The 26032-nt window shown below is 46.5% G+C and overlaps 1 protein-coding gene and 1 pseudogene across 2 annotated transcripts in view; one reads left to right on the top strand and one right to left on the bottom strand.

Moving 5' to 3' along the window:
• The window catches only part of LOC148144635 (uncharacterized), a 333213-nt gene that overhangs the window by 227859 nt on the left and 79322 nt on the right, over positions 1-26032 (top strand). The window lies entirely within an intron of this gene.
• LOC148144637 (uncharacterized) lies at positions 2869-18607 on the bottom strand (annotated as a pseudogene). The gene is made up of 3 exons (XR_015751570.1): positions 18489-18607; positions 5611-5767; positions 2869-4845 (listed from the first exon to the last, which is right to left on the bottom strand). The product of XR_015751570.1 is annotated as an uncharacterized LOC148144637 (transcript).

Here is a 26032-nt window from a genome sequence, read left to right as displayed (position 1 = left end):
GTTCAACTGTCCCCTTCTTTTATACCCTTGATGCTATATTGAGTTTTTACAATAGGATTGGTCCTCTGTTGTCAGATTTAAACTTAATAGGTTTTAGTAGCCAAAGGACCTGATTTAAATTAATTGGCTAAATTGAAAAGTCATTATCTCGGCCTGCTAACTGTACGACCTTTTGATAGAAATGTTTCAGCTTGTGTGCTCTCTGTTGTGATGATGTTACTCCTTTAAGGAGATTATGTTGTTCTTGATTTTTTTTTCCCCCAACAGGGGTTGTAAAAGGCAGACGGTCTGATTCATTTGGGCTCAGGGACTTCACTAATGGCCAACAGATATTGGCAAAGGCAACAAAGGTTTGAGATTTTTTTTCTAAAACGCTTCTACCGCAAAACCGTCTGCAAGGTCACCCCTCAGCCTTTGACCCTCCAGGGAAAATAGCCCCAGTCTATTTCAGCCTCTTGCAGCAGCTCAAACCCTCCAACCCTGGCAGTATCTTTGTAAATCTTTTCAGAACCCTTTCATGTTTCACAACTTGTGACAAACATGTCGACTAATTCAGAGAAGCCTCTCAATTACAGCTGTAAATGGAGAAAGTGTGTTTAATAATGAGTCATGAATAAAGGCTGCATTAATCTTTTACCATGAAATTTTACTCCTACATCTCAAAACAGAGCATACAAACCTGGTCAAAAGCAGTCCATGGGATTTAAGACACTATTGGCTGTTTTCCAATGAGGACTGACTTTGCACAGAAACCATAGATATTTTAAATGAAGGGGTACCATTCGTTTTAAGGTCAGGTAAACTTAAGTGGCACGGCATTGGTTTAGAAATGAGAGATCCTTGACACACACACAGCTGAAATCATCACTGCACCATTATTAACAAATTGGAATTAAGGCTGGAATGTTTTCCCCCTGGAGCAGAGGAGGATGAGAGGCGAAGTTTATAAAACCCTGAGGGTTACAGATAGGGTTAAGGATTGTTGTCTCTTCCCAAGTATGGCGGAATTTCAAGACTGGAGACACATTTGTATGGTGAGAGGGGAGAGATTGAAAAAATATGTGGGGCAAAAATTTTACAGAGTGTGGTTTGCATATGGACTGAGCTGCCAGTGGAAGTGGTTGAGGTAGGTACATTAACAACATTTAAAATACATTTGGTCAAATACATGGAGAAGAAAGGCTTAGAAGGATAGTGGCCAATTGCAAGTAAATGAGGTTACTTTTGATGGACATTTTGGTCGGCATGGACCAGTTGGGCCGATGAGCCTGTCTCCAACTCATCGATGCTGACAAGATATCCTAAATTAATTTGGTCCCATTTGTCAGTATTTGGCCCATATCCTTCTCAACCCTTCCTATTCATGTCCGAAACCAGATGCCTAAGTGGTATAATTGTACCAGCCTCCACTTTCTCTGGAAACTCATTCCATACACACACTACCCTCATTCCATACACTGACTCGTGTCTTTTTGTCGCTCCAACAGTTTTGAGTTTTCAGATGAGCATCTCACTTAATCACACTGAATAAAATCTGATCTCATTAGTCAACTCTGATGTGGAAGTGCTGGTGTTGGATTGGGCTGGACAAGGGCAGAAGTCAAATGGCACCAGGTTAGAGTCTAACAGGTTTATCTGAACTCACGAGATTTCGGAGCACTGCTCCTTTGTCAGTGAAGTGACGAAGGAGCAGCATTGAAGAAGGAGCAATGCTCCTAAAGCTTGTGATTTCAAATAAACCTGTTGGTCTGTAAGCTGGTGTTGTGTGACTTCTGATGTCTTCAGCTGTGGGTTTGTGTCGAACTTAATGGGATATTTTGTCCAATACGGCATTTTTAAACAGTATCATTTGGAGGGATTCATTTGAAACCTTTCAAGAGGTGAGTTCAACAAGACTGAACTATTCAAAGTTACTTGGACTCCATTTTAAAACTTACATCAGGACCGGTAGACATAGAGACTTACAGCACAGAAACAGACCCTTTGGTCCAACTCATCGATGCTGACAAGACATCCTAAATTAATTTGGTCCCATTTGTCAGTATTTGGCCCATATCCTTCTCAACCTTTCCTATTCATGTCCGAAACCAGATGCCTAAGTGGTATAATTGTACCAGCCTCCACTTTCTTTGGAAACTCATTCCATACACACACTACCCTCTGCGTGAAAACATTGCCCCTTACGTCCCTTTTAAATCTCTCACCCAGCCAAATAACCTCTCGCTGCAGCTCAAACCCTCCAACCCCCGGCAACATCCTGGTAAATTGTTTCTGATACAGAAGTCAATGTTTTGGGAAGAACCCTTCTTCAGTCCTGAAGGAGGGTTAATACCTGAAATGCTAACTTCACCTCCTAATGCTACCTGGCTTGCTGCGTTCTCCCAGCCTCCTGCTTGCCTACTTTGATTTCCAGCAACCACAATTTTTTTTTGTTTCTAACAAATGGCAGAGCAGACACAATGGGCTGAATGGCCTCATATCTGCTCCAGTGGTCTTAGCTTTCTGTGGATTGTTTCAGTGGGAACGTGCAGTCCCAGACTCCGAGTAGCGTTGCCCACTGGAAGCAAAGTTTATGGATCACAGAATCCCTCCAGAATGTAAACAGGCCCTTTGGCCCAACAAGGCAACACCAACCCTCCGTAGAGTTACCCACCCAGACCCATTCTCTTAACCCTATTACTTTACATTTACTTGGAGAAAGTGAGGACTGCAGATGCTCGAGATCAGAGTCGAGTGTGTGGTGCTGGAAAAGCACAGCAGATCAGGCAGTATCCGAAGAGCAGGAGAATCAATGTTTCAGGCATCATTGCTGAGGAAGGACTTATGCCCAAAACGTCGATGCTCCTGCGCCTCAGATGCTGCCCGACCTGCTGTGCTTTTCCAGCACCACACTCTTGACCAGTCTACATTTACCCCTGACTAATGCACCATGCTGACACATCCCTGAACACTATGGACAATTTAGCTAGGCTAACTCACCCTAACTTATACATCTTTGTATTGTGGGAGCAAACCGGAACACCCTGAGGAAACCCACGCAGACACGGCAGGAGAACGTACAAACTCCACACAGACAGTCACCCCAAGAGTAGAATCAAATCCGGTCCATGGCTCTATGAGGCAGCTGTGCTAACCACTGAGCCACCATGCCGCCCTGAGCCACTGTGGGGTTGCAGTTGGGGGTGCGAGGCGGTGTGCAGTCCAGAATTTTTTTTTTAAAAAGCCCACCAACTTTCCCACTGCACCCATTGCAAGAATGGGGCAAGATTTAGTCCACAGTAGCGTCACTGACTGAATCCGATTGTTGGGAGCACTGGTGCCCCCGCTGGTGTCTTCGCAAGTTGCTGGAAAATGTGAACCTCTTACCACACTCAGGGCAGCTGAATGGCCTCTCCCCTGTATGAACCTGCCGGTGGGTCAGCAGATTGTAGGAATCGCTGAAGCCCTTGTCACACTCTGGGCTGCTGAGTGGCCTCTCCCCTGTATAGACCCACCGGTGGGTCAGCAGAGCAGAAGAATTGCTGAAGCCCTTCCTGCACTCGGCAATAGAATGGCCACTCTCTCATGTGGAACCGCTGGTGGGTCAGTAGGTGGGAGGAGCGGTTAAAGCGTTTCTCGCACTCTGGGCAGGAGAACGACTTCTCCCCTGTGTGGACCCGCTGGTGCCTCAGCAGGTGGGAGGAATTGCTGAAAGCCTTCCCGCACTCAGGACAGCTGAAGGGCCTCTTTCCCCCGTGTGGACCCACTGGTGGGCCACGAGGTTGGAGGAGACCGCAAAGCCCTTCCCGCACACTGAGCAGGAGAATGGCTTCTCCCCGGTATGGACCCGCCGGTGGATCAGCAGTTGGGAGAGCTGGGTAAAGCCCTTCCCACACTCAGGGCAGGCAAACGGCCTCTCCCCAGTGTGGACCCGCTGGTGTGTCAGCAGGGAGGAGGAACTGCTGAAGCCCTTCCCACATTCAGGGCAGGGGAACGGCTTCTTGCCTGTGTGGACCCACTAGTGCCTCAGCAGGGCAGAGGAATCGCTAAAGGCCTTCCCGCACTCGGGGCAACTGAATGGCCTCCCCCCCCGTGTGGACCCGCTGGTGCTTCAGCAGGTCAGAGGATTTGCCAAAGGCCTTCCCACAATCAGAGCAGGGGAAGGGCCTCTCCCCGGTGTGGACACGCTTGTGTGCCAGCAAGTGGGAGGAGTGGGTGAAGCTGTTCCCGCACTCGGGGCAGGTGAATGGTCTCTCCCCAGTGTGGACTCGGCGGTGGTCCAGCAGGTGGGAAGAGCGGATAAATCCCTTCCCACACTCTGGGCAGGAGAACGGCCTCTCCCTGGTGTGACTGCGCTGATGAATTTCCAGGGCAGATGGGGCACTGAAGCCTTTCCCGCAGTCACCACACTTCCACGGTTTCTCCATGAGGCGAGATTCCTCTGGTTTCTCCATGGCTAAAGCTTCAGCTGCACACAAACGCATGTACAAACCCTCCCTACCGTGAATTCCTCTTTCCAGGCTGTATAATTGTTACAGGCTGCACATTCAATGCGCTGCCACAGTAGCGTCTCTCATCCAGCTCCACTGATGCTGAAAGCGTACTGAAACGGAAACACAAAACAAAGAGTTTTGCTCCTTCTCACAGAATCATAGTCAAAAATCGTTACAGTCCCAATGGATTGATTGACTGTCTGTCATTGACATGAAAATGAGGACTGCAGATGCTGGAGAGTCAGTCAAAAATGTGTGGTGCTGGAAATACACAGCAGGTCAGGCAGCATCCAGGGAGCAGAAGAGTTGCTGTTTCGGGCATAAGCCCTTCAATACTGAATTCGAAACTTCAGTCTTCAAATCTTCAAATGCACTGGAAAAAACAGATTATGAAAGTTATCACTGTCAGTCAGGGTAGAAATTCAGAACAAGCAATTCTACTTTATGCGGAACATTCTTTTCTTTTGTAATTCCATGAAATTGAAAGCACCATTACCCTACTCTGACTTCTCTACATTTACACCTGATTAATGCATCTAACCTACACATCCTGGACACTATGGACAATTTAACATGGCTAATTCACCCAAACCTGCACATCTTTGGATAGTGGGAAGAAACAGGTGCACTGGAAGAAATCCGCAGCAAACACCAGACGGAGAATGTGCAATATCCACACAGACAACGGCCCCGAGGCTGGAATTGTATCTGGCTCTCTGGTGCCGTGAGGCAGCATCACTAACCAGAGACACCGTACCTTCCTTTTCCAGTCCTGCCACCAAGTCACTCAGCTTGAGCTCAGGCAAAGCACTACATTTAATTTTCACTTCACACACACTGAACTTTCGGCCCGTCCCCACTTCCCCCACAGGAAATGCAAACAGCTGGGGGGTTGCCACAATGAATCCCTACATTGCAGAATGAGGCCATTTGGCCCAACAACTCTCCATTTACCTCCGACTAATATACCTAACCCACACATCCCTGAACACTATGGGGCAATTTAGCATGGCCAATTCACCCTAACCTGTACATCTTTGGACTGTGGGAGGAAACCGGAGCATCTAGATGAAACCCACACAGCTACGCGGGGGGGAGGGGGGGACAATGTGCAAACTCCACACAGACAGACAGTCACCTGAAGCTGGAGTCAAATCCTTGTCCCTGGTGCTGTGAGGCAGCAGTGCTAACCACTGAGCCACGTGCTGCCCGTGTGTGCTGAAAGAGATGCAATGTGGAACTTTATTGACTGTCCCGCACAGTGGATTGTTGAGTAAGGTTGAGTCTCAAAGGATCTGGAAAGAGGTAGCCAACATTTAGAAGCGCATTGCGACAGATGCTGGAATCCGTCCTGAAAACAACAAATGCTGTAGATCACAGCTGGTCAGACAGCGTCCACATAGAGAGAGCAAGCTAACATTTTTATAAAATCTTGCTGGATACAGAGAAGATGAATGCCAGGAGTCATTTCCCTGGAATGAGGGATTTCAAGACGAGCGGACATATTTTTAAGGTGAGAACAGAAAGATTTAAAAACAAAATAAGGGGCAACATTTTTACAGAGTGCTTCACGTGTGGAATGAATTTCCAGAGGAAGTGGTAGATGCGCCTACAGTCACAACATTTAAATGACATTTGGATAAGTACATGAATAAGAAATGTTCAGAGGGATATTGGGCCAAGCACATGTAGGTGGGACTAGTTTAGTTTGGGATTATGGTCAACATAGACTGGTTGGACCGAAGGATCTGTTTCCGTGCTGCGTGACTCTGACTGGATACAGTGGATGTGGGGAAGATGTTTCCACCAGTAGGAGAAACGAGGACCAGAGGACACAGGCTCAGGGTGAAGGAATGCCCTTCAGAACTGAGATGAGGAGGAAATTCTGCAGCCAGAGGATGGTGAATCTGTGGATCTCATTGCTGCAGAGCGCTGTGGAGGCCAAGTCATTGAGGGTGTTTAAGACAGGGATAGATAGGTCTTTGATAAGTAAGGGGATCAAGGGTTACGAGGAGAAGGCAACAGAATGGGGTTGAGAAACATATCGGCCATGATCGACTGGTGGAGCAGACTCAATGGGCCAAATGGCCTCATTCTGCTCCTGCATATTGTAGTCTTAAAACTGGGCAGATTACTGAAGTGGTTTTCATGAACAATTTCAGAGTCCTGAAGTAAAGTCGTAGAGGTGTACAGCAGGGAAACAGACCCTTTCGTCCAACTCGTCCATGCCGACCAGTTATCCCAACCTAATCTCGTCCCATTTGCCAGGACTTGGCCACTATCGCTCTAAACCTTTCCTATTCATATACCCATCCAGATGCCTTTTAAATGCCTTAGTTGTACCATTCTCCATCACTTACTCTGACACTCGTTCCATACATTCACCACCCTCTGCATGAAACACTTGTCCCTGAGGTCCCTTTTAAAATCTTTCCCCTCTCACTCTAAACCTATGCCCTCTAGTTCTAGACTCCACAACCCAGGGAAAAGACCTTGTCTGTTTATAAAATCACGAGGATTATGGATAGAATCAGCGTGTGGAAGGTCACCCCCCCCTCCCCCACAAAAGCTTCTGACGCTCCAGGAAAACAGCCAGAGTCTATTCTGCCTCTCCAGATAGCTAAAATCCTCCAAACCTGGCAACATTCTTGTAAATCATTTCTGAACCCTTTCAAGTTTCACAGCATCTTCCTGTTAGGAAGGAGACCAGAATTGCACACAATATTCCGAAAGTGGCCTAACCAGTGTCCTATACAGCTGCAACGTGACCTCTCAACTTTCCTACCCAATGCTCTGACCGATAAAGGAAGGCATACCAAATGCCTTCCTCACTGTTCTATCTACCTGCGACTCTACTGTCAAGAAGCTATGAACCTGCACTCCAAGGTTTCTTTGATCAGCAACACTCCCTCGGACTTTACCTGATTTGCTTTTCCAAATGTAGTACCTCACATTTATCTAAATTAAACTCCATCTGCCATTCCTTAGCCCATTGGCCCATCGGATCAAGATCCCATTGTCATCTGAGGTAACCTTATTTGCTGTCCACTACACCTCCAATTTTGGTGTCATCTGCAAACTTACTAACTATACCTCTTATGCTCACATCCAAATCATTCATATGAATGATGAAAAGTAGTGGGACCAGCACCAATCTATGTGGCACAACACTGGTCACAGGCCTCCAGCCTGAAAATCAACCCTTCACCACCACTCTCTGTCTACTACCTTCAAACCAGATCTGTATCCAAATACAGATCTCCCTGTATTTCTCGAGATCTAACCTTGCTAACCAGTCTCTCATGAGGAACCATGTTGAATGCCTTTTTGAAGTCCATGGAGATCATGTCGACTGCTCTGCCCTCGTCAACCCCTTGCTGCTTCTTCAAAAAATTCAATCAAGTTCGTGAGGCATGATTTCTCACGCACAAAGCCATGCTGACTATCCCTAATCAGTCCTTGCCTTTCCAAATACATGTAAATCCTGTCCCTCAGGATTACCTCCAACCACTTGCCCTCCGGCAATGTCAGGCTCACTGGTTGATAGTTCCCTGGCTTTTCCTTGCAATCTTTCTTAAATATTGGTACCACGTTACACAACCTCCAGTCTTTCATCACCTCACTTGGATTATCTGCCATTCTCGGGTTAGCTGTTAACAGTGGCAATAGCTAGATAATATTTTGAAGGAGTTAGCCCCCTGTGTTCTCTGTCTATGACCTGATGTTTAGATTGATTCTAATCTAAAAAGTGATATAACAGAGTTTTACATAAATTCATGCTGTTTTTGAGCTCAGAGTTCGACATGAATGTATGCAGTTTTTGAGCAAAGTGCAATGTAACTCTGCAAGTACAAATTCACCACACAAAATATATGTGTGCATGTGGGTCTTTGTCTGTCTGGGTTGGGAGTTGTGAGTGTGAGAATGTGTGTGTTTGTATGTGTGTGTGTGCGCGCGTGTAGTGAGTGGAGAGTGTCTTAAGTCTGTGAGGGGGTGCATGTGTGAGTGTGTCTATAAGGGTGTGTGTGGGCACCTGTGTGCGCGCCTGTGTGTACCTGTGCCCGTATGTGTTTGTGTAGGAATATATGTGTGTGTGTGTAGTGCAATGGTGATCACCTGTAATGTGACATGAACCCAAGGTCCCGGTTGAGGCCCTCCCTATGGGTACCGAACTTAGCTATCAGCCTCTGCTCGGCCACTTTCCTCTGCTGCCTGTCCCGAAGTCCACCTTGGAGGATGGTCACCCGAAGGTCCGAGGCTGAATGTCCTGGACCACTGAAGTGTTCCCCAACTGGGAGGGAACCCTCCTGTCTGTTGATCGTTGTGCGGTGCCCATTCATCCGTTGTCGTAGCCTTTGCTCGGTTTCCCCAATGTACCATGCCTCCAGGCATTCTTGCCTGCAACGTATAAGATAGACAACGTTTGCTGAGTCACATGAGTACCTGCCATGTACAAGGTGGGAGGTGTCCACAATCTGACACGTCTTGCAGCGTCCACCGTGACAGGGTTGCATGGAGTTGTCCTGAGAGCCGGGCAGTTTGCTACGAACAATGATCTGTTTGAGGTTTAGCGGTTGTTTAAAGGCAAGTAGTGGAGGTGTGGGGAAGGTCTTGGTGAGGTGCTCATCCTCATTGATAATGTGTTGCAGGTCATGAAGAACATGACGTAATTTTTCAGCCCCTGGGAAGTACAGAACAATGAAGGGTACCCTGTCAGTTGCAGCATGTGTCTGTCTCCTAAGGAGGTCATTACAGTTCCTTGCTGTGCCACAGACTCCCCTACCCTGGGGAAAAGACTTTAAGTTGAAACTTTATTGCTGGAACAGCACAGCAGGTCAGGCAGCATCCAGGGAACAGGAGATTCGACGTTTCGGGCACAGGCCCTTCTTCAGGAATGAGCAGAGAGTGTTCAGCAGGAGAAGATAAAAGGTAGGGAGGAGGGACTTGGAGGAGGGGAGTTGGAAATGTGATAGGTGGAAAGAGGTCAAGGTGAGGGTGATAGGTCGGAGTAGGGTGGAGGCGGAGAGGTCAAGAAGAAGACTGCAGGTCAGGAAGGCGGTGCCGGGCTGGAAGGATCCGGCTGAGACAAGGTGGGGGGAGGGGGGATGAAGAAACTGGTGAAGTCCAAGTTCATCCCCTGCGGTTGGAGGGTTCCCAGTCGGAAGATAAGACGCTCCTCCTCCGACCGTCGGGTTGTTGTGGTTTGGCGGTGGATGAGTCCAATGACCTGCATATCCTCGGTGGAGTGGGAGGGGGAGTTGAAATGCTGTGCCACAGGTTGGTTGGGTTGGTTCGTCCGGGTGGCCCAGAGGTGCTCCCTGAATCGCTCCGCAAGTAGGCGGCCTGTCTCCCCAATATAGAGGAGGCCACACCGGCTGCAGCGGATGCAGTAGATGATGTGGGTGGAGGTGCAGGTGAATCTGTGGCGGATATGGAAGTTTCCCTTGGGGCCTTGGAGAGAAGTGAGGGGGGAGGTGTGGGCGCAAGTGTTGCACCTCCTGCGGTTGCAAGGGAAGGTGCCGGGAGTGGTGGTTGGGTCGGTGGGGGGTGTGGATCTGACAAGGGAGTCGCGGAGGGAGTGGTCTCTACGGAAAGCTGATAGGGGAGGGGAGGGAAATATATCCTTGGTGCTGGGGTCTGTTTGGAGGTGGCGGAAGTGACGGCGGATGATGCGCTGTACATGGAGATTGGTGGGGTGGTAGGTGAGGACCAGTGGGGTTCTGTCCTGGTGGCGGTTGGAGGGGCGGGGCTCAACTGCAAAGGACCTCTACTGTTCTTCATTTACAGATCATCTCCTCCGAAAAGACTTTAAGTACTCACCCTATCCATGCCCTTCACACACGTCTATAAGATCACCATGCAGCCTCCGATGCTCCAGGGTAAATATTCTCAGCCTATTCAGCCTCTCCATGTAGCACAAACCCTCAAAATCTGGCAACAGCCTTGTCAATCTTTCGAAGTATCACACATGTTTCCTACAGCAGGGAGACCAGAACTGAACACAGTATTCCAAAAGTGGTCTGACCAATGCCCTGCACATCCACAACTTAACCTCCCAACTCCTGTGCTCTCTGTTCTGACCAATAAAGGCCAGCATACCAAACGCCTTCTTCACTATCCTGCCTACCTGCGACTCCAATTTCAAGGAACTGTGAACCTGCAGTCCAAGGTCTCTTTGCTCTACAACACTCGCCTTAACTGTGTCAGTCCTGGCTGGATTCACTTCTCCTTGTCAACAGCTCAAGGCCAGGAGCCTGGAACATTTGAAGTCCTTTTCATGTATGGAGTTGTTTTTCTCATTCCTTGACTGTTGATATGGTAGTTTACTGGCCTTGTAAGTCTGCTGTTAGGTCGGTTTAACTTTACATTTTTTTCTGCCTGTCTGCAAAGTCAGGTCCTTACTTCTTTGTTTCCCTGTGCTTTTATAGATTTCACAATAAATGTTAATTTTCCATTACACCAGCTGGGTACCTTTTAAATGCTGTAATTGTACCAGCCACCACCACTTCCTCTGGCAGCTCATTCCTTACACGCATCATCCTCTGAATATAGGAGTTGCCTCTTCGGTTCATTTTAAATTTCAGTTAATTCATTCACTTTTGTTACAACGCGGCACACATTCAGACACACCATGTATCGTTTCAGTTTTTGTGACATTAGTATCCAGTTTCGATTGTTGGTCCATTGGTGACGCTGTTGCTTGGTGACGGTGAGGCTCCCCCGGCCCCGCCCATCCCCCGTGCAGACGTCACGCGGGGGCGAAGGCGGTTGGGAGGAGAAGTCGCTCGAGCGAGGAAGCGGCAGGGGGGGGGCTGTTAGGAAAATGGTGCTGCGCGGCCCGGGGCAGACACCTGTCACTAACCTTGTACTTGTACTTTTTATCGTCACTGATTTTTTTAAATCCTTGTACTTTTCACCCTTGCGGACTAATCTAATTTATAGATTAAGGTGTAGGTTATGTTGGAATGGCCATGCTAAATTACCCATAGTGCCCCGGGATGGGCAGGGTGTGGTGGATTGGTCATGTTAAATTACCCATAGTGCCCTGGGATGTGCAGGTTGGGTGCATGAGCCATGGGAAATACAGGGTAAAAACAAGGACTGCAGATGCTGGAAACCAGATTCTTGAGTCCATGGAGATCATGTCGACTGCTCTGCCCTCGTCAACCCCTTGCTGCTTCTTCAAAAAATTCAATCAAGTTCGTGAGGCATGATTTCTCACGCACAAAGCCATGCTGACTATCCCTAATCAGTCCTTGCCTTTCCAAATACATGTAAATCCTGTCCCTCAGGATTACCTCCAACCACTTGCCCTCCGGCAATGTCAGGCTCACTGGTTGATAGTTCCCTGGCTTTTCCTTGCAATCTTTCTTAAATATTGGTACCACGTTAGACAACCTCCAGTCTTTCATCACCTCACTTGTGACTATCGATGGTACAAATACCTCAGGAAGGGACCCAGCAATCACTTCTCTAGCTTCCCACAGAGTTCTAGGGTACAACTGTTCAGGTTCTGGGGATTTATCCACTTGCATGCATTTCAAGACATCCAGCACCACCTCCTTTGTAGTATGGACATTTTTACATTTTTCAAGATATCATCATCTGTTTCCACACATTCTATTTCTTCCATGTCCTTCCCCCTGCAGCTCCACACATCGGCTGTCTTGCTGATCTTTGAGGGGCCCTGTTCTCTCCCCAGTTACCCTTTTCTCCTTAATGTATTTATAAAAACCCTTTGGATTCTCCTTAACTCTACTTGTCGAAGCTATCTCATGTTCCCTTTTTGCCCTCCTGAGTTTACTCTAAAGTATACTCCAACTGCTTTGTACTGTCAGGATTCACTCGATCTCTCCTGTCTATACTTGTCATATGCTTCCTTCTTTTTCTGAACTAAAAGCTCAATTCCTCTAGTCATTCAGCATTCAATACACCTACCAGCCTCCCCTTTCACCCTGGGTTCCAGATGAGAGTGGTGCTGGAAAAACACAGCAGTTCAGGCAGCATCCGAGGAGCAGGAAAATCGATGTTTTGGGCAAAAGTCCTTCATCTAATCTAGAATCTGGTTTCCAGCATCTGCAGTCCTTGTTTTTACCTAGTTTTTCCCCTTTCACCCTAACAGGAATATACTGTCACTGGACTCTCAGTTTCTTATTTTTGAAGGCTTCCCATTTTCCAGCCATCCCTTTTCCTGCGAACATCTGCTCCCAGTTAGCTTTTGAAAGATCTTGCCTAATACCAAGTTAGCCATCCTCCAATTTAGATCTGGTCTATACTTTATCATCACTCTTTTATAGCTCATAGAATTATGGTCACTGGCCCCAAAGTGCTCCTCCACTGACAGCTCAGTCACCTGCCCTGCCTTATTTCCCAAGAGTAGGTCACGGTTTGCACCTTCACTAGTCAGAACATCCACTTACTGAATCAGAAAATTTTCTTGTACACATTTAAATTCCTCCTTAACTCTACTTGTCGAAGCTATCTCATGTTCCCTTTTTGCCCTCCTGAGTTTACTCTTAAGTGTACTCCAACTGCCTTTGTACTGCCTTTAAACACTATAGCAGTCCCAGTCTATGTTTGGAAAGTTAAAATTCCTGACCATAACCACCCTATTATTATTACAGATAACTGAAATCTCCTTACAATTTTTTTCTCAATTTCCCTCTGACTATTAGGGAGTCTGTAATAAAATCCCAATAAGGTGATCATCCCTTTTCTTATTTCTCAGTTCCACCCAAATAAGCTTCCCGCATGTATTCCCAGGAATATCCTCCCTAAGTACAGTAATATATCCCTTATCAAAAAAGCCACTCTCCCTCCTCTCCTGCCTCCCTTTCTATCCTTCCAATACCATGTGTGTTCTAGAACATTAAGCTGCCAGTGCTGTCCATCCTTGAGCCATGTTTCTGTAACTGCCATGATATCTCAGTCCCAAGTTCCTAACCATCATCTGCCTTCCCTGTTCGGCCTCTTGCAACTGAAATAAATGCAGTTTAATTTACCAGTCCTACCTTGTTCTCTGCTTTGTTACTTCCTGCTCTGATTGTTTAACTCAGTCCCTTTCCCAACTGGACCAGTCACAGACTGATCTCTTTCCTCACTATTTCTCTGGGTCCCAGCAATCCGTGCCCCCCACCCACCCCTACCTTACTAGTTTAAATCCTCCTGAGCAGCTCTCGCAAATCTTGACGCAAAATATTAGTCCCCTTCCAATTCGGGTGCAATCCATCCTTCTTGTCCAGGTCTTTTCTACCCCAGAAGAGATTCCAATATTCGCATTTTTGGATCCTTTCTCCCATGCACCAGTTCCTCAGCCACGCATTCATCTGCCCTGTCCACCTATTCTCACCCTCAATAGGAACATTCCCCATTAACTGGTTAAGTCCTGGATTGCTTTCCTAAAATGCAACACCTCACGTTCGTCTAAATTTAAACTCCATCTGCCAATCCTCGGTCCATTATTCCATCCGATCGATTATAATTTATAGCAAACTCTCTTTCCTCCCTTATTCCCTAAAAGCTGAAAATCTCCATCCCACACACTCTCCTTTCATTCTCATTTTACTGAACCTCATCCTGGAAAGTCTGGTTCATGCTGATTAACAGGCCTACACTCAGGGGGGATTTAATTGAAACATAAGAATGCTGAATGGCTTGGACAGAGTGCATGTTGGGGGAGATGTTTCCAGTGGTCGGAGAGATGGGGACTCGAGGGCACAGTCTTCGAGTAAACGGAAGATCTTTTTGAACGGAGATAAGGAGAAACTTCTTCAGCCAGACAGTGGCGAATCTATGAAATTTACTGCCACAGAAAGCTGCGGTAGCCAAGTCACTGAGTATATTTAAGACTGAAACAGATGATAGGTTCTTGAGTATCAAGGGGAGAAAACTGGAGAATGGGGTTGAGAAACTTATCAGCCATGATTGAATGGTGGAGCAGACCCAGTGGGCTGATTGGCCTAATTTCTGCTCCTGGGTCTTATGGTCTCTTGCTGTTCTGGACACAGTGAGAGAAACTTGGGAACAGGAGTAGGCCATCCAATCCTCCCACTTCCTCCAAACGAAAGGAGTAGCCATGGGCACCCGCATGGGCCCCAGCTATGCCTGCCTCTTCGTAGGATATGTGGAACAATCCATCTTCCACAACTACACTGGCCCCACCCCCCACCTTTTCCTCCGCTACATCGATGACTGTATCGGCGCCGCCTCGTGCTCCCACGAGGAGGTTGAACAGTTCATCCACTTCACCAACACCTTCCACCCCGACCTCAAATTCACCTGGACAGTCTCAGATTCCTCCCTCCCCTTCCTCGACCTTTCTATTTCTATCTCAGGCGACCGAATCAACACGGACATCTACTACAAACCGACCGACTCCCACAGCTACCTGGACTACACCTCCTCCCATCCTGCCCCCTGTAAAAACGCCATCCCATTCTCCCAATTCCTTCGACTCCGCCGCATCTGTTCCCAGGAGGACCAGTTCCAAAAACGCACAACCCAGATGGCCTCCTTCTTCAAGGACCGCAATTTCCCCCCCGACGTGGTCGACGATGCCCTCCACCGCATCTCTTCCACTTCCCGCTCCTCCGCCCTTGAGCCCCGCCCCTCCAAGCGCCACCAGGACAGAACCCCACTGGTCCTCACCTACCACCCGACCAATCTCCACGTACAGCGCATCATCCGCCGTCATTTCCGTTACCTCCAAACGGACCCCACCACCAAGGATATATTTCCCTCCCCTCCCCTATGAGCATTCCGTAAAGACCACTCCCTCTGTGACTCCCTCGTCAGATCCACACCCCCCACCAACCCAACCTCCACTCCCGGCACCTTCCCCTGCAACCGCAGGAGGTGCAAGACTTGCGCCCACACCTCCCCCCTCACCTCCCTCCAAGGCCCCAAAGGAAACTTCCATATCCGCCACAGATTCACCTGCACCTCCACACACATCATCTATTGCATCCTCTGCACCCGATGTGGCCTCCTCTATATTGCAGAGACAGGCCAGCTACTTGCGGAGCGTTTCAGAGAACACCTCTGGGACACCCGGACCAACCAACCCAACCACCCTGTAGCTCAACATTTCAATTCCCCCTCCCACTCCACCAAGGATATGCAGGTCTTTGGACTCCTCCATCGTCAGACCACAACAAAACGATGGTTGGAGGAAGAACGCCTCATCTTCCGCCTAGGAACCCTCCAACCACAAGGGATGAACTCGGATTTCACCAGTTTCCTCATTTCCCCTCCCCCCACCCTGTCTCAGTCAAATCCATCGAATTCAGCACCGCCTTCCTAACCTGCAATCTTCTTCCCGACCTCTCCGCCCCCACCCCAGTCTGACCTATCACCCTCACCTTGACCTCTTTCCACCTATCACATTTCCGACGCCCCTCCCCCTAGTCCCTCCTTTTATCTTAGCCTGCTGGACAAACTTTCCCCATTCCTGAAGAAGGGCTTATGCCCGAAACGTCGATTCTCCTGTTCCCTGCTGCGCTTTTCCAGCAACACATTTCCAGCTCTGATCTCCAGCATCTGCAGACCTCACTTTCTCCATTTGGTCTTTCAAGCCTGCACCAACGTTCAACAGATCATGACTGGATATTAATCTACCTACATCTAGGTGGATACACTGGGATTTTTTTTCACTGGAGCATAGAGGTGACCTCACAGAGGATTATAAAATCACGAAGGATAGAGATGTCCTTTCGCTCATATGTGAGCATCAAGATTAGGGAGCACATTTTTAAGGCGAGAGGAGAAAGATTTTAAAAAGACATCAGAAGTACCCTTTTTTAAGAGAGTAGTTTGTGTGTGGAATGAATGTCCAGAGAAAGCCCAGAGGTCAGATCAGTTTTCCTTCGTGTGAATCCAAGGAAAGCGATGGGATCAGACGTAGGACCAGGCCGTGCACTCAGAGCATAGGCAGATCAACTGACAGAGGTCTTCTCGCACACCTTCAACCTCTCCCTGCAGCAGGCCATTGTCCCTGCCTGTTTCAAGAGGGCCAACATCATCCCTGTGCCTCAGAAGACTCATGCAGCACGTCTCAATGACTACCGCCCAGTTGCCTTAACTTCGGTGGTCATGAATTGCTTTGAAAAGTTGGTCATGGCATTAATCAACTCCAGCCTTCCCACTACTCTTGCCCCACTCCAATTTGCCTATCGGCAAATTGGGATCCACGTCAGATGCCATATCATTTGACCTTCCCTCCTCCCTAGAACATCTTGACACCAAGAACAGGTATGTAAGAATCCTACTTGACTACAGTTCAGCCTTCAACACTGTTATCCCCTCGAGACTGATAACTAAACTTAGTGATCTCAGACTAAGCCCCACTCTCTGCAACTGGATCCTCAGTTTCCTGACCCACAGGCCACAATCAGTGAACACTGGGGACAATATTTGATCCTCACTAACACTCAACACTGGAGCCCTCCAGGGGTGCATACTCAGCCCCCTACTGTACTCATTGTATACCCATGACTGCGTCACCAAATACAAGACTAATGCCATTTACAAGTTCACTGGCACCACTATAGTCAGTCAAATCTCAGATGGCAACAAAACAGACTGCAGACAGGAGATGGAAGACCTGGAAAAATGATGCACTGAAAACAAACTAGATCTCAATACTAGCAAAATCAAGAAACTCGTTATTGACTTTTGGCGGGATGTTAATCATGCCCCCATACACATTAACAGCACAGAGGTGGAATGAGAGGAGAGTGTCAAGCTCCTGGGAGTGGTCATCCACAATAAGCTGTCTTGGATGTATCACGACCTGGTATGGCAACTGTACCATTCAAGATTGGAGACGGTTACAGAGAGTGGTGAACTCAGCCCGGACAATTACAAAGGCCAACCTCCCATCTATAGAATCCATCTACCAGGCCTGCTGTCAAGGGAAGCCGCCAGCATTCTTAAAGATCCATCCCACTCTGGCAATGTTTGTCTACAACCTCTACCATCGAGGAGAAGGTACAGAAGCCTGAACAAACGCACCAGCCAGTTTTGTAACAGTTTCTACCCTACTATTGTTAGAACACTGAATGGACTCTCAAACTCTCAGGATTTGCCTGAACCTTTGTTTTTGTTTTTGCCGCTGTTTACCTATTATTAACTATGCTACTTAACTATGTGATCGCAAGACAACGCTTTTCACTGTGCCTCAGTACATGTGACAATAAATAAATTCAATTCAGTTCAAGTGGTGGATGTAGTCCAGTTAAAAGGGTTAAAAAGCATTTGGATCAGCACATGAATAGGAATGGTTCGGAGAGATGTGGGCCAAACACTGGCAGGTGCAACTAGTTTAGTTTGAGAACATAGTCAGCATGGACTAGTTGGACAGAACACTCTGTTTCTGCACTGTCTGACTATCTAACTGTTCTATACTGGTCTTAAACCCATTTTCTTGCCTCCCCCCATGACCATCAACTTCCTTGTTGTCGAAAATTCAAATGAACTCAGCCTTGAATATATTCAATGAACCCCTCCCCCCCCAACTGCAAGAAGACATCGCCACCTCTGAATTCCTCTTGCTAATGTACCACTTGTCTTGCTCATTGCTTGCTGCTGTAGAAGGACGCTGAGGCCTGTTTGTACATCAACACATCATTCCTGATGAAGGGCTCGAGCCTGAAATGTCGAATCTCCTGCTCCTCAGATGCTGCCTGAACCTGCTATGCTTTTCCAGCGTTACACTTTTCGACTCTGATCTCCAGCATATGCAGTCCTCACTTTCTTCACATCCCAATATATCACTATTTAAGGACTGCGTCTCCTTTCTGCTTTTCTTTTAAAAACAGCAAATGCGATAACTTCACATTGTGCTACTACATTTGCCATGTGTTTGCTAACTGAGACACAATCTTGGACCAACTTTTCCAGACTCTCTCCCCTCGCCGGGATTCACTCCCTTTCCTTTCAATTGCTGCAAAACAAAAATTGAACCCCAGAATGAAAACAAATGGAAAAGGGGGTAAGAAAAGAGAGTGCCGTACTCACAGATGTTCGACAGAGGAAAGAAGTTGCAGTCTAGGGTGAAGCTCAATCTTTCTTCAGAGAGGAACAACATCAGTAGCAGCTTCAGAAGCTCATGGTCAAACTTCCGTATTCAGACAATAGCAAGGCTCTGATTGACAAAGGAACCAGGCTCCTTCCGGTCATCCCGAGCTCCCCATTGGCCCATCAAAAGAAGGTCGCGGTCCGTAATTGCGGACAGTGTGGGGCATGCGCAGTTCTTGTTAACGCCGCCGAACATGCGCAGTACTTACTGACACCGAGTCGTATGCGCAGTGTGGTCTGTGGTGATGCTGACAAGATTTTGTACCCGAATGTCAAATGTCAACAGGAGTTTAAAAAAAGCTGAAGCCGCATTTTTTTAAACCTGTAGCTCGACATTTTATTGCGTTTGCATTTTGTGTGACTCCTCAACTTTTGAATGTCTTTTCCCCAGGGTGGGGGAGTCCCCTCGAGGCATAGATTTCGGTTGAGAGGGAAAAGATATAAAGGGACCTCAGAGTCAGAAAAAAAGTTTGAAAGTTAATTCCCCTCAACAAATGCCCCCTCTTATGCCCTGCACAAGATAGATTGTTCACAGCCTATTAATCATGAGTAGCAATGATGTTGTGAAACTTAGAAGGGTTCAAAAACGATTTACAAATATGTTGCAAAGGTTGGAGGGGTTCAGCTGCAGGGAGAGGCTGAATAGGCTGGGGCTGTTTTTCATACAGCATTGGATGCTGAGGGTTTATGAAATCTTATAGAGATTTATAAAATCATGAGGGGCATTGATAGGTTAAATACACAAGGTCTTTTCACTGGGGTGGGAGAGTCCAGAACTAGAGGGCATTCATTTTGGGTGAGAGGAGAAAGATATTAAAAGGACCTAAGGGGCAAATTTTTCACACAAAGGGTGGTGCATGTATTGAATTAGCTGCCAGAAGAAGTGGTGGAGGCTGGTACAATTACAAAATTTAAAAGACATTTCGATGGGTATCTGGGCCAAGATTAATTTAGGATACCTGGTCAGCATGGACCGATGGGTTTGTACAACTCTATTCTTCTATTTCTGCATAGTCAGAATCAATTTCACAAGACTAGGAATGGGCCATCCACAAATTACACCCTGTCCTCAACTGTGGACTAACTGGACATATTTGAATGCAAGTTTCAGAAAGATGTCTGCAGCTTTTCTATAAAGTTGAACATGCTTTCATGATATTTCTGAATATATAATTTTAGCTATTCTCAATTTTAAAGATCAGTCATTTCTCGTGCAGCCGTGTCTACCAGGTAGAGTCATCAACATCCATTCTCTTTCTCTCTTCCTAGAAGGTTTTGATACAGCGATCGAAGAGGGTTTGAGGCATCCGCAAGGACAGGGAGTGGGTGGAAGAGAAGGAGAGAGAATGGACAGAGGGGGCAGAGTGTCAGGGGGTGAGAGAGATAATTGACAGGGGGACAGAGGGTGGGAGGATGAGAACACTGGGGGGAACAGAGGGTGATGGGAATGGAGAAGGTTGTGGGGACCGATGGTGAGGGAAAGAGAAAGACTGGTGGGCAGAGGTGGGGAGGAAGAGAATGCAGGGCAGAGGGTGGGGGTTGAGAGAGAATGGACGGGGACAGTGGGTGAGGAGAGATTGGACAGGGGGGCAGAGGGTGGGGGGGAGAGACTGCCCAAATCCCACCTTCCCCAGGACCGGTGTTGATATCTCACGAACTGGAACCCACTCCTCCCACAGCAGACCTGTGTCAATCATTTCTCAATATATACGTGGTAAAAGCAGTAGAATCATAATTCTGACAGGCCATTCGGCCCATCGAATTCACACTGACATTCCAAATAGCATCCCATCCAGACCCATCCGCTGCCCTGCAGTTCCTCATGGCTAACCCACTCTAATCTGCACACTTCAGCATGGCCAATCCACCCTAAACTGCAGATCTTTGGACTGTGGGAGGATACCAGAGCACTCGCAGGTAACCTACACAGACACAAGGAGGAGGACGTGCCAAAGTCCACACAGACAGTTGCCCAAGGATGGAATCAAACATGGACCCCTGGCACTGTGAGGCAGCGGTATTAACCACTGAGCCACTGTGCCGTCCAGAGTTAGCTTTTAACTTTTCACGCAGCCTCAGCAGAGGCTCTCTCCTGACATTTATGGACCACACCTGCTATAACCTCCCTTTCCCACATCTTCAGCCCTGAACACATTGGTTCCCGAATCCTGGCACCAGATAGACACCGATGTCATCTGGCCTCCTGCTACCAATTGCGGAGACCGGAGACAATCCCTGTCACTATTCTGTCCCTTTCCACCATCTCCCCAATGTTGTTCGTACTCCCAGCACCCAGCCAGTTCGCTCTTCCACTCCCTTGCAGCCCTCTCTCAGATCCCCTTTACCTGCCTCATCCACGCTCACACCTCCTGAGTCAGTGGACAGGGTCAATCAGAAGGGTCTGTCCGGAGAGGAATGACCAACTCCTGGAATAAAATGTCTGGTTATCTTTTTCATAAAAGGTCTGCAGCCTGGCTTTCAGCTCCATTCTCTGAGCCAAGCATGTGTTTGCCCTGGATCACAGCATCCAGAGCCTCCCACCTTCTGCAAATCAAAAGACAAGTCCCACTTTACACTCTCCAATGTGTGTTGTGTAACTGCTTAATCATTTCTGGTGGCCGAGCAGAGGCTAAGTTCTACTTGGATTCCAAACTTGGGTATCAATAGACATGAGGATGGCTTCAAATGGACCTTGGGTTGATGTCACACTACATGTGACTCCACTACACAAAACAGTCTCTCTCTCTCTCTCTCTCTCTCTCACACACACACACACACACACACACACATGCACGTAAATCAATAGGGTGAATTTGCGGAATTATATTTGCAAATACATTGTATTTTGCTCAAAAAGTGCACAATCTGCAGGCAGTCAATGCATGTAATAATTTTATAAATTCCTACTTTGGAAATAGAACCAGTCTGACTCAAGATTAGGATACTGACAGACTTGAACCTCACACCTTCCATGCATTGTCTGAGCTGTCACTTCTTTTTATAAAATAGAGTCATAGAGTCTTAGAGATGTACAGCATGGAAATAGACCCTTTGGTCCAATCCGTCTACGCCGACCAGATATCCCAACCCAATCTAATCCCACCTGCCAGCACCCAGCCCATATCCCTCCAAACCCTTCCTATTCATATACCCATCCAAATGCCTCTTAAATGTTACAATTGTACCAGCCTCCACGACATCCGCTGGCAGCTCATTCCATACACGTACCACCCTCTGCGTGAAAAAGTTGCCCCTTAGGTTCTTTTATATCTTTCCCCTCTCACCCAAACGGAATATACTCTAGTTCTGGACTCCCCGATCCCAGGGAAAATACTTTGTCTATTTCTCCTATCCATGCCCCTCATAATTTTGTAAACCTCTATAAGGTCACCCCTCAGCCTCCGACGCTCCAGGGAAAACAGCCCCAGCCTGTTCAGCCTCTCCCTATAACTCAAATCCTCCAACCCTGGAAACATCCTTGTAAATCTTTTCTGAACCCTTTCAAGTTTCACAACATCTTATGGGCGGCACGGTGGCACAGTGGTAAGCACTGCTGCCTCACAGCGCCAGAGACCCGGGTTCAATTCCCGCCTCAGGCGACTGACTGTGTGGAGTTTGCACGTTCTCCCCGTGTCTGCGTGGGTTTCCTCCGGGTGCTCCAGTTTCCTCCCACAGTCCAAAGATGTGCAGGTCAGGTGAATTGGCTATGCTAAATTGCCCGTAGTGTTAGGTAAGGGGTAAATGGGTGGGTTGTGCTTCGGCGGGTTGGTGTGGACTTGTGTAGCCTGTTTCCACACTATAATGTAATCTGTAATCTTTCCGTTAGGAAGGAGACCAGAATTGCATGCAATATTCCAACAGTGGCCTAACCAATGTCCTGAACAGCTGCAACATGAAGTCCCAATTCCTGTACTCAATACTCTGACCAATAAAGGAAAGCATACCAAACGCCTTCTTCACTATCCTATCTCCCTTAAGTTATCTCGAGGATATGACTTAAAAGAAGTTCTAGGATTTGCATATTAATGAACTGAAACCTGCAACCCATTCTAAAAGATGAAAGACTTAACAGCAATCTTGGTTTGTTCAATATATCATTTCAGTTGCATGACACTGATCATTTGCTATAAATTCTGTGTCTTATGATCCTGCTCCACAGCTACCTGCTGAAGGAGCAGTGCTCCCAAATAAACCTGTTGGACTATATCCTGGTGTTATGTGATTTTTAACATTGTTTCTCATGAACACAGCCACAACACTTCCTGCTGCTGCCAGTAAACATTACAATGCTGATGAAACGATGCAGTACCTGCAGAGATGAAAATCTTAACAGTTTCTAACGATACTTGCTACTGATTCACTGTTCCTTCTGATACACGACTTTGGTAACGTAGTGCTGGAAGCTGAGTGAGCAGCTTTAAAACAGAAACCTGTTGGATTTTAAATCTTTCAATGTCTGAGTCCGAATTTAGGTAACCTTTATTGCGACCCAACTTTGTTACAGCTTCATGATCTCTCCAGCAAAAAAATTACAAAAAGTAGTTTTCCTTTTCTTCAACAGCTGAAGCTCAAAGCACACACACACACCCCTGACCTCCCCTGCCACCCCAGTTGCTTTATTATTGGTAAGCACTGAGGTGTCCAAAATCTCTCAAGCAGACAAAAGCAAACATTTCTTCTCAATTGGAATGGTTGCTGATATTCCAGTCCCAATGAATCAAGTGGCTCTGTCAGAAGTTGGTGTATCATTTGCTTTCAGATTTCTTTCTACATGTCTTCCTGCAAAAATAAATTCACAAAATACGTGATCACAGTCAAAACTGTTAAATGAACATAACATAGGTGACAATTCCTGTAGTTTGCCAGATGCCTGATCACATATTATCCAGGACACAGAAACCTGAAAACCCTCATGCAGCCAGATAGCCTTAAGTGTGTATGGAGGAAATCTTCATTTCGGTGACAATAACCTGGAACAAGCTGCCGACAAAGACACTGGAAATGGAGCTGAATCAAGGACAATGAAAATGAAATGTCAAGGCTACTTGAGAAAAACAAACCAGTAAAGTTGCTGAATGACTTTCTGCTGTCCTATTCAATAAAAAAAATGACAAGAAATACAGAATATAACTTCAGTGCTAGATTAGAATGTGAAAAATAATAGCCACAAGGCTTTTATAACAGCGAATAATGTCAGATATACACCATATGAAGCAACATATGTCTACATTTTATATCAACGTGCCAATCCCTTAGATTCTGCTCCATCCCATGTGTAACTACCCTTTTAGTTCTGAACATGAGGAAAGAAGCAATCTTTTTCCACAATGCAAATTGTATATAAATAAACGTATCAAACTGAGGGGAAAAAAATTAATATACCGTTAAGAAGGACAGAGAGCATCTGACACCTGTGCAGAGTCTGCTCCCTCCCTGGATTCACTTCAGTTGCTACAAGTGATTAGTGTTTCCTCCCTCTCTCTCTCCCTCCCAGGATGAGGAATAGAAAGGGCGAAGATATTGCTTTGCTCCCACGATTTCTCCATGATGTGGAAATCCTTGTCTCTCTCCAGCTTTGACAATCAGTTGAAAGACCACTCATGTATGGAACGTGTTCCATCTATTGCTGCTGCGAATGGGGTGTTGCTATTTCAGGCTGTGTACCCGCTTAAAGCTCTTCCCACGGTCAGTTCATTGGAACACTCTCACTCAGGTATGCATACCTCAGTCTCACTGATGTTTGAAACCTTGTGAAGCAGACAGGACAGGAGAGAAATAAAAAAATTCTACTAGATTCAAAGGCCGATGATATTCCCGTGCCAATGAATTGATTGTCTCTATCAGATCTTGTTTTGAGATTTCTGGCTGTAAATCCTCCCTTTCTCGTATCCTGTAAAAGGAGATTACAGAAGACATTGCTGTCTACACAGTATAGAAATTCAAAACAGACAATTCTGGTTTCTGTGGAAAATTCTTTCTTTTCTCCTTCCCTCAAAAATGTGAATCGTAATGCTACAGTCTCCCTCCATTCTTACTCTACTGTGGCTATTATCACCCTCATTCCCGTTCTCCTAAAAATGCTGAAAAATGTTGACTAACAGATCCTGCTGAACATACTGCTGATTCGCAGAATTAACTTGCAGTTCAAAGATAAGAGGACAATAGAATTTTCATAAGATGAATACTGACACATTATTTGACCATTTGAACTAACCGTGAACTAATACATGGCATGACACTTTATGTAAATTAGATATCCTTCTTAAAGAAAATATCATTGGATTAACTTGCTGTAAATCATGTCACCTTATTATATGTGATTGGTCTTTCTCGTAATTAAGACTACTATTTCTTAAAAAACATATAAATCATGTGCAATTTTCAAATGTAATTGCGCAACTTCATCACGGAACACAAGCTTCAATCTCTGTGTTGCTGGATAGAATTGCGTTAAGATACCTTAATTCAATAAACTAATGAACCTTGCTTTTCGAATACACCGCATTTGTCGATTCCTTTGACCGATCTCGAACCAAGAGGCCCCTCTTGAGGAGACGCAGATCTTCATTTTGGTGCCCTGGCACGTTTCGGCTCGGACAGATTGTGAACAGCAGTGTACGAGTTAAATGTCCTTCACTATTGAGTGTTGAGGAATCCGGCCTGCCAGACGTGATTATTTTTAGAACGTTTGGTTTTCCTGTCAGTCAAGTGGTGTCTGACGTGACCAGTCCAGCCCGAAAGGATCGGTCTTAGCAATGGTTGAGTCTGGGGGACTTGTTAAATGTTTAAAAAGGGGGGAGAGATTAATTGAAGTTGAGGGTGCTTTGGTACTTAGGGACAGTGGTCTTCGAAAATTGCTGAACTCTGGGGGGAGGGTTGAAATCTGAATTCCCAAGCTTTATTAATTTTTGTTTTTTTTTTAAAAAATTCTTTCTCCCGAGCTTCGTTGCTTTCAGAAGTAAAACAAAATCAATCTCCAGAGATTGGTTATTTTCTGGTGTTATCTTTTTAATAGAAAAAAAATCGATCGCTTAAAATTCATTTATTTTCGGTTCGGGTTGTGTTAACTTTGTTAGTTTTCGGTTTTAAAAAAAACTCCGATTGCCTAAACTTCGTTTATTTTCGGGTTCGTTTCATTTGAACTTCGTTACTTTTCGGGTTGTAGCTTCGTTTATTTTGGGGTCGCGACATTTAAACTTCGTTACTTTTCGGTTTAAAGAAACTCCGATTGCCTTCGTTTATTTTCGGGTTCGCGTCGTTAAACTTCGTTACTTTTCGGGTTTTAAAAAACCTCCGATTGCCTTGATTTAGAGATGCCGCTGTCGGACTGGGGTGTACAAAGTTAAAAATCATACAACGCCAGGTTATAGTCCAACAGGTTTAATTGGAAGCACACTAGCTTTCGGAGCGACGCTCCTTCATCAGGCGATAGTGGAGGGCTCGTTCGTAACACAGAATTTATCGCAAAAATTTGCAGTGTGATG

This window comes from Chiloscyllium plagiosum, unplaced genomic scaffold, assembly GCF_037043375.1.
Source record: "Chiloscyllium plagiosum isolate Xiang-an unplaced genomic scaffold, Cpla_swu_hap1 HiC_scaffold_27, whole genome shotgun sequence".
In the NCBI taxonomy this organism is placed as follows: domain Eukaryota; kingdom Metazoa; phylum Chordata; class Chondrichthyes; order Orectolobiformes; family Hemiscylliidae; genus Chiloscyllium; species Chiloscyllium plagiosum.
The sequence above is the reverse complement of the archived record's forward strand: the minus strand, read 5'-3'. Positions and strand labels throughout refer to the sequence as shown.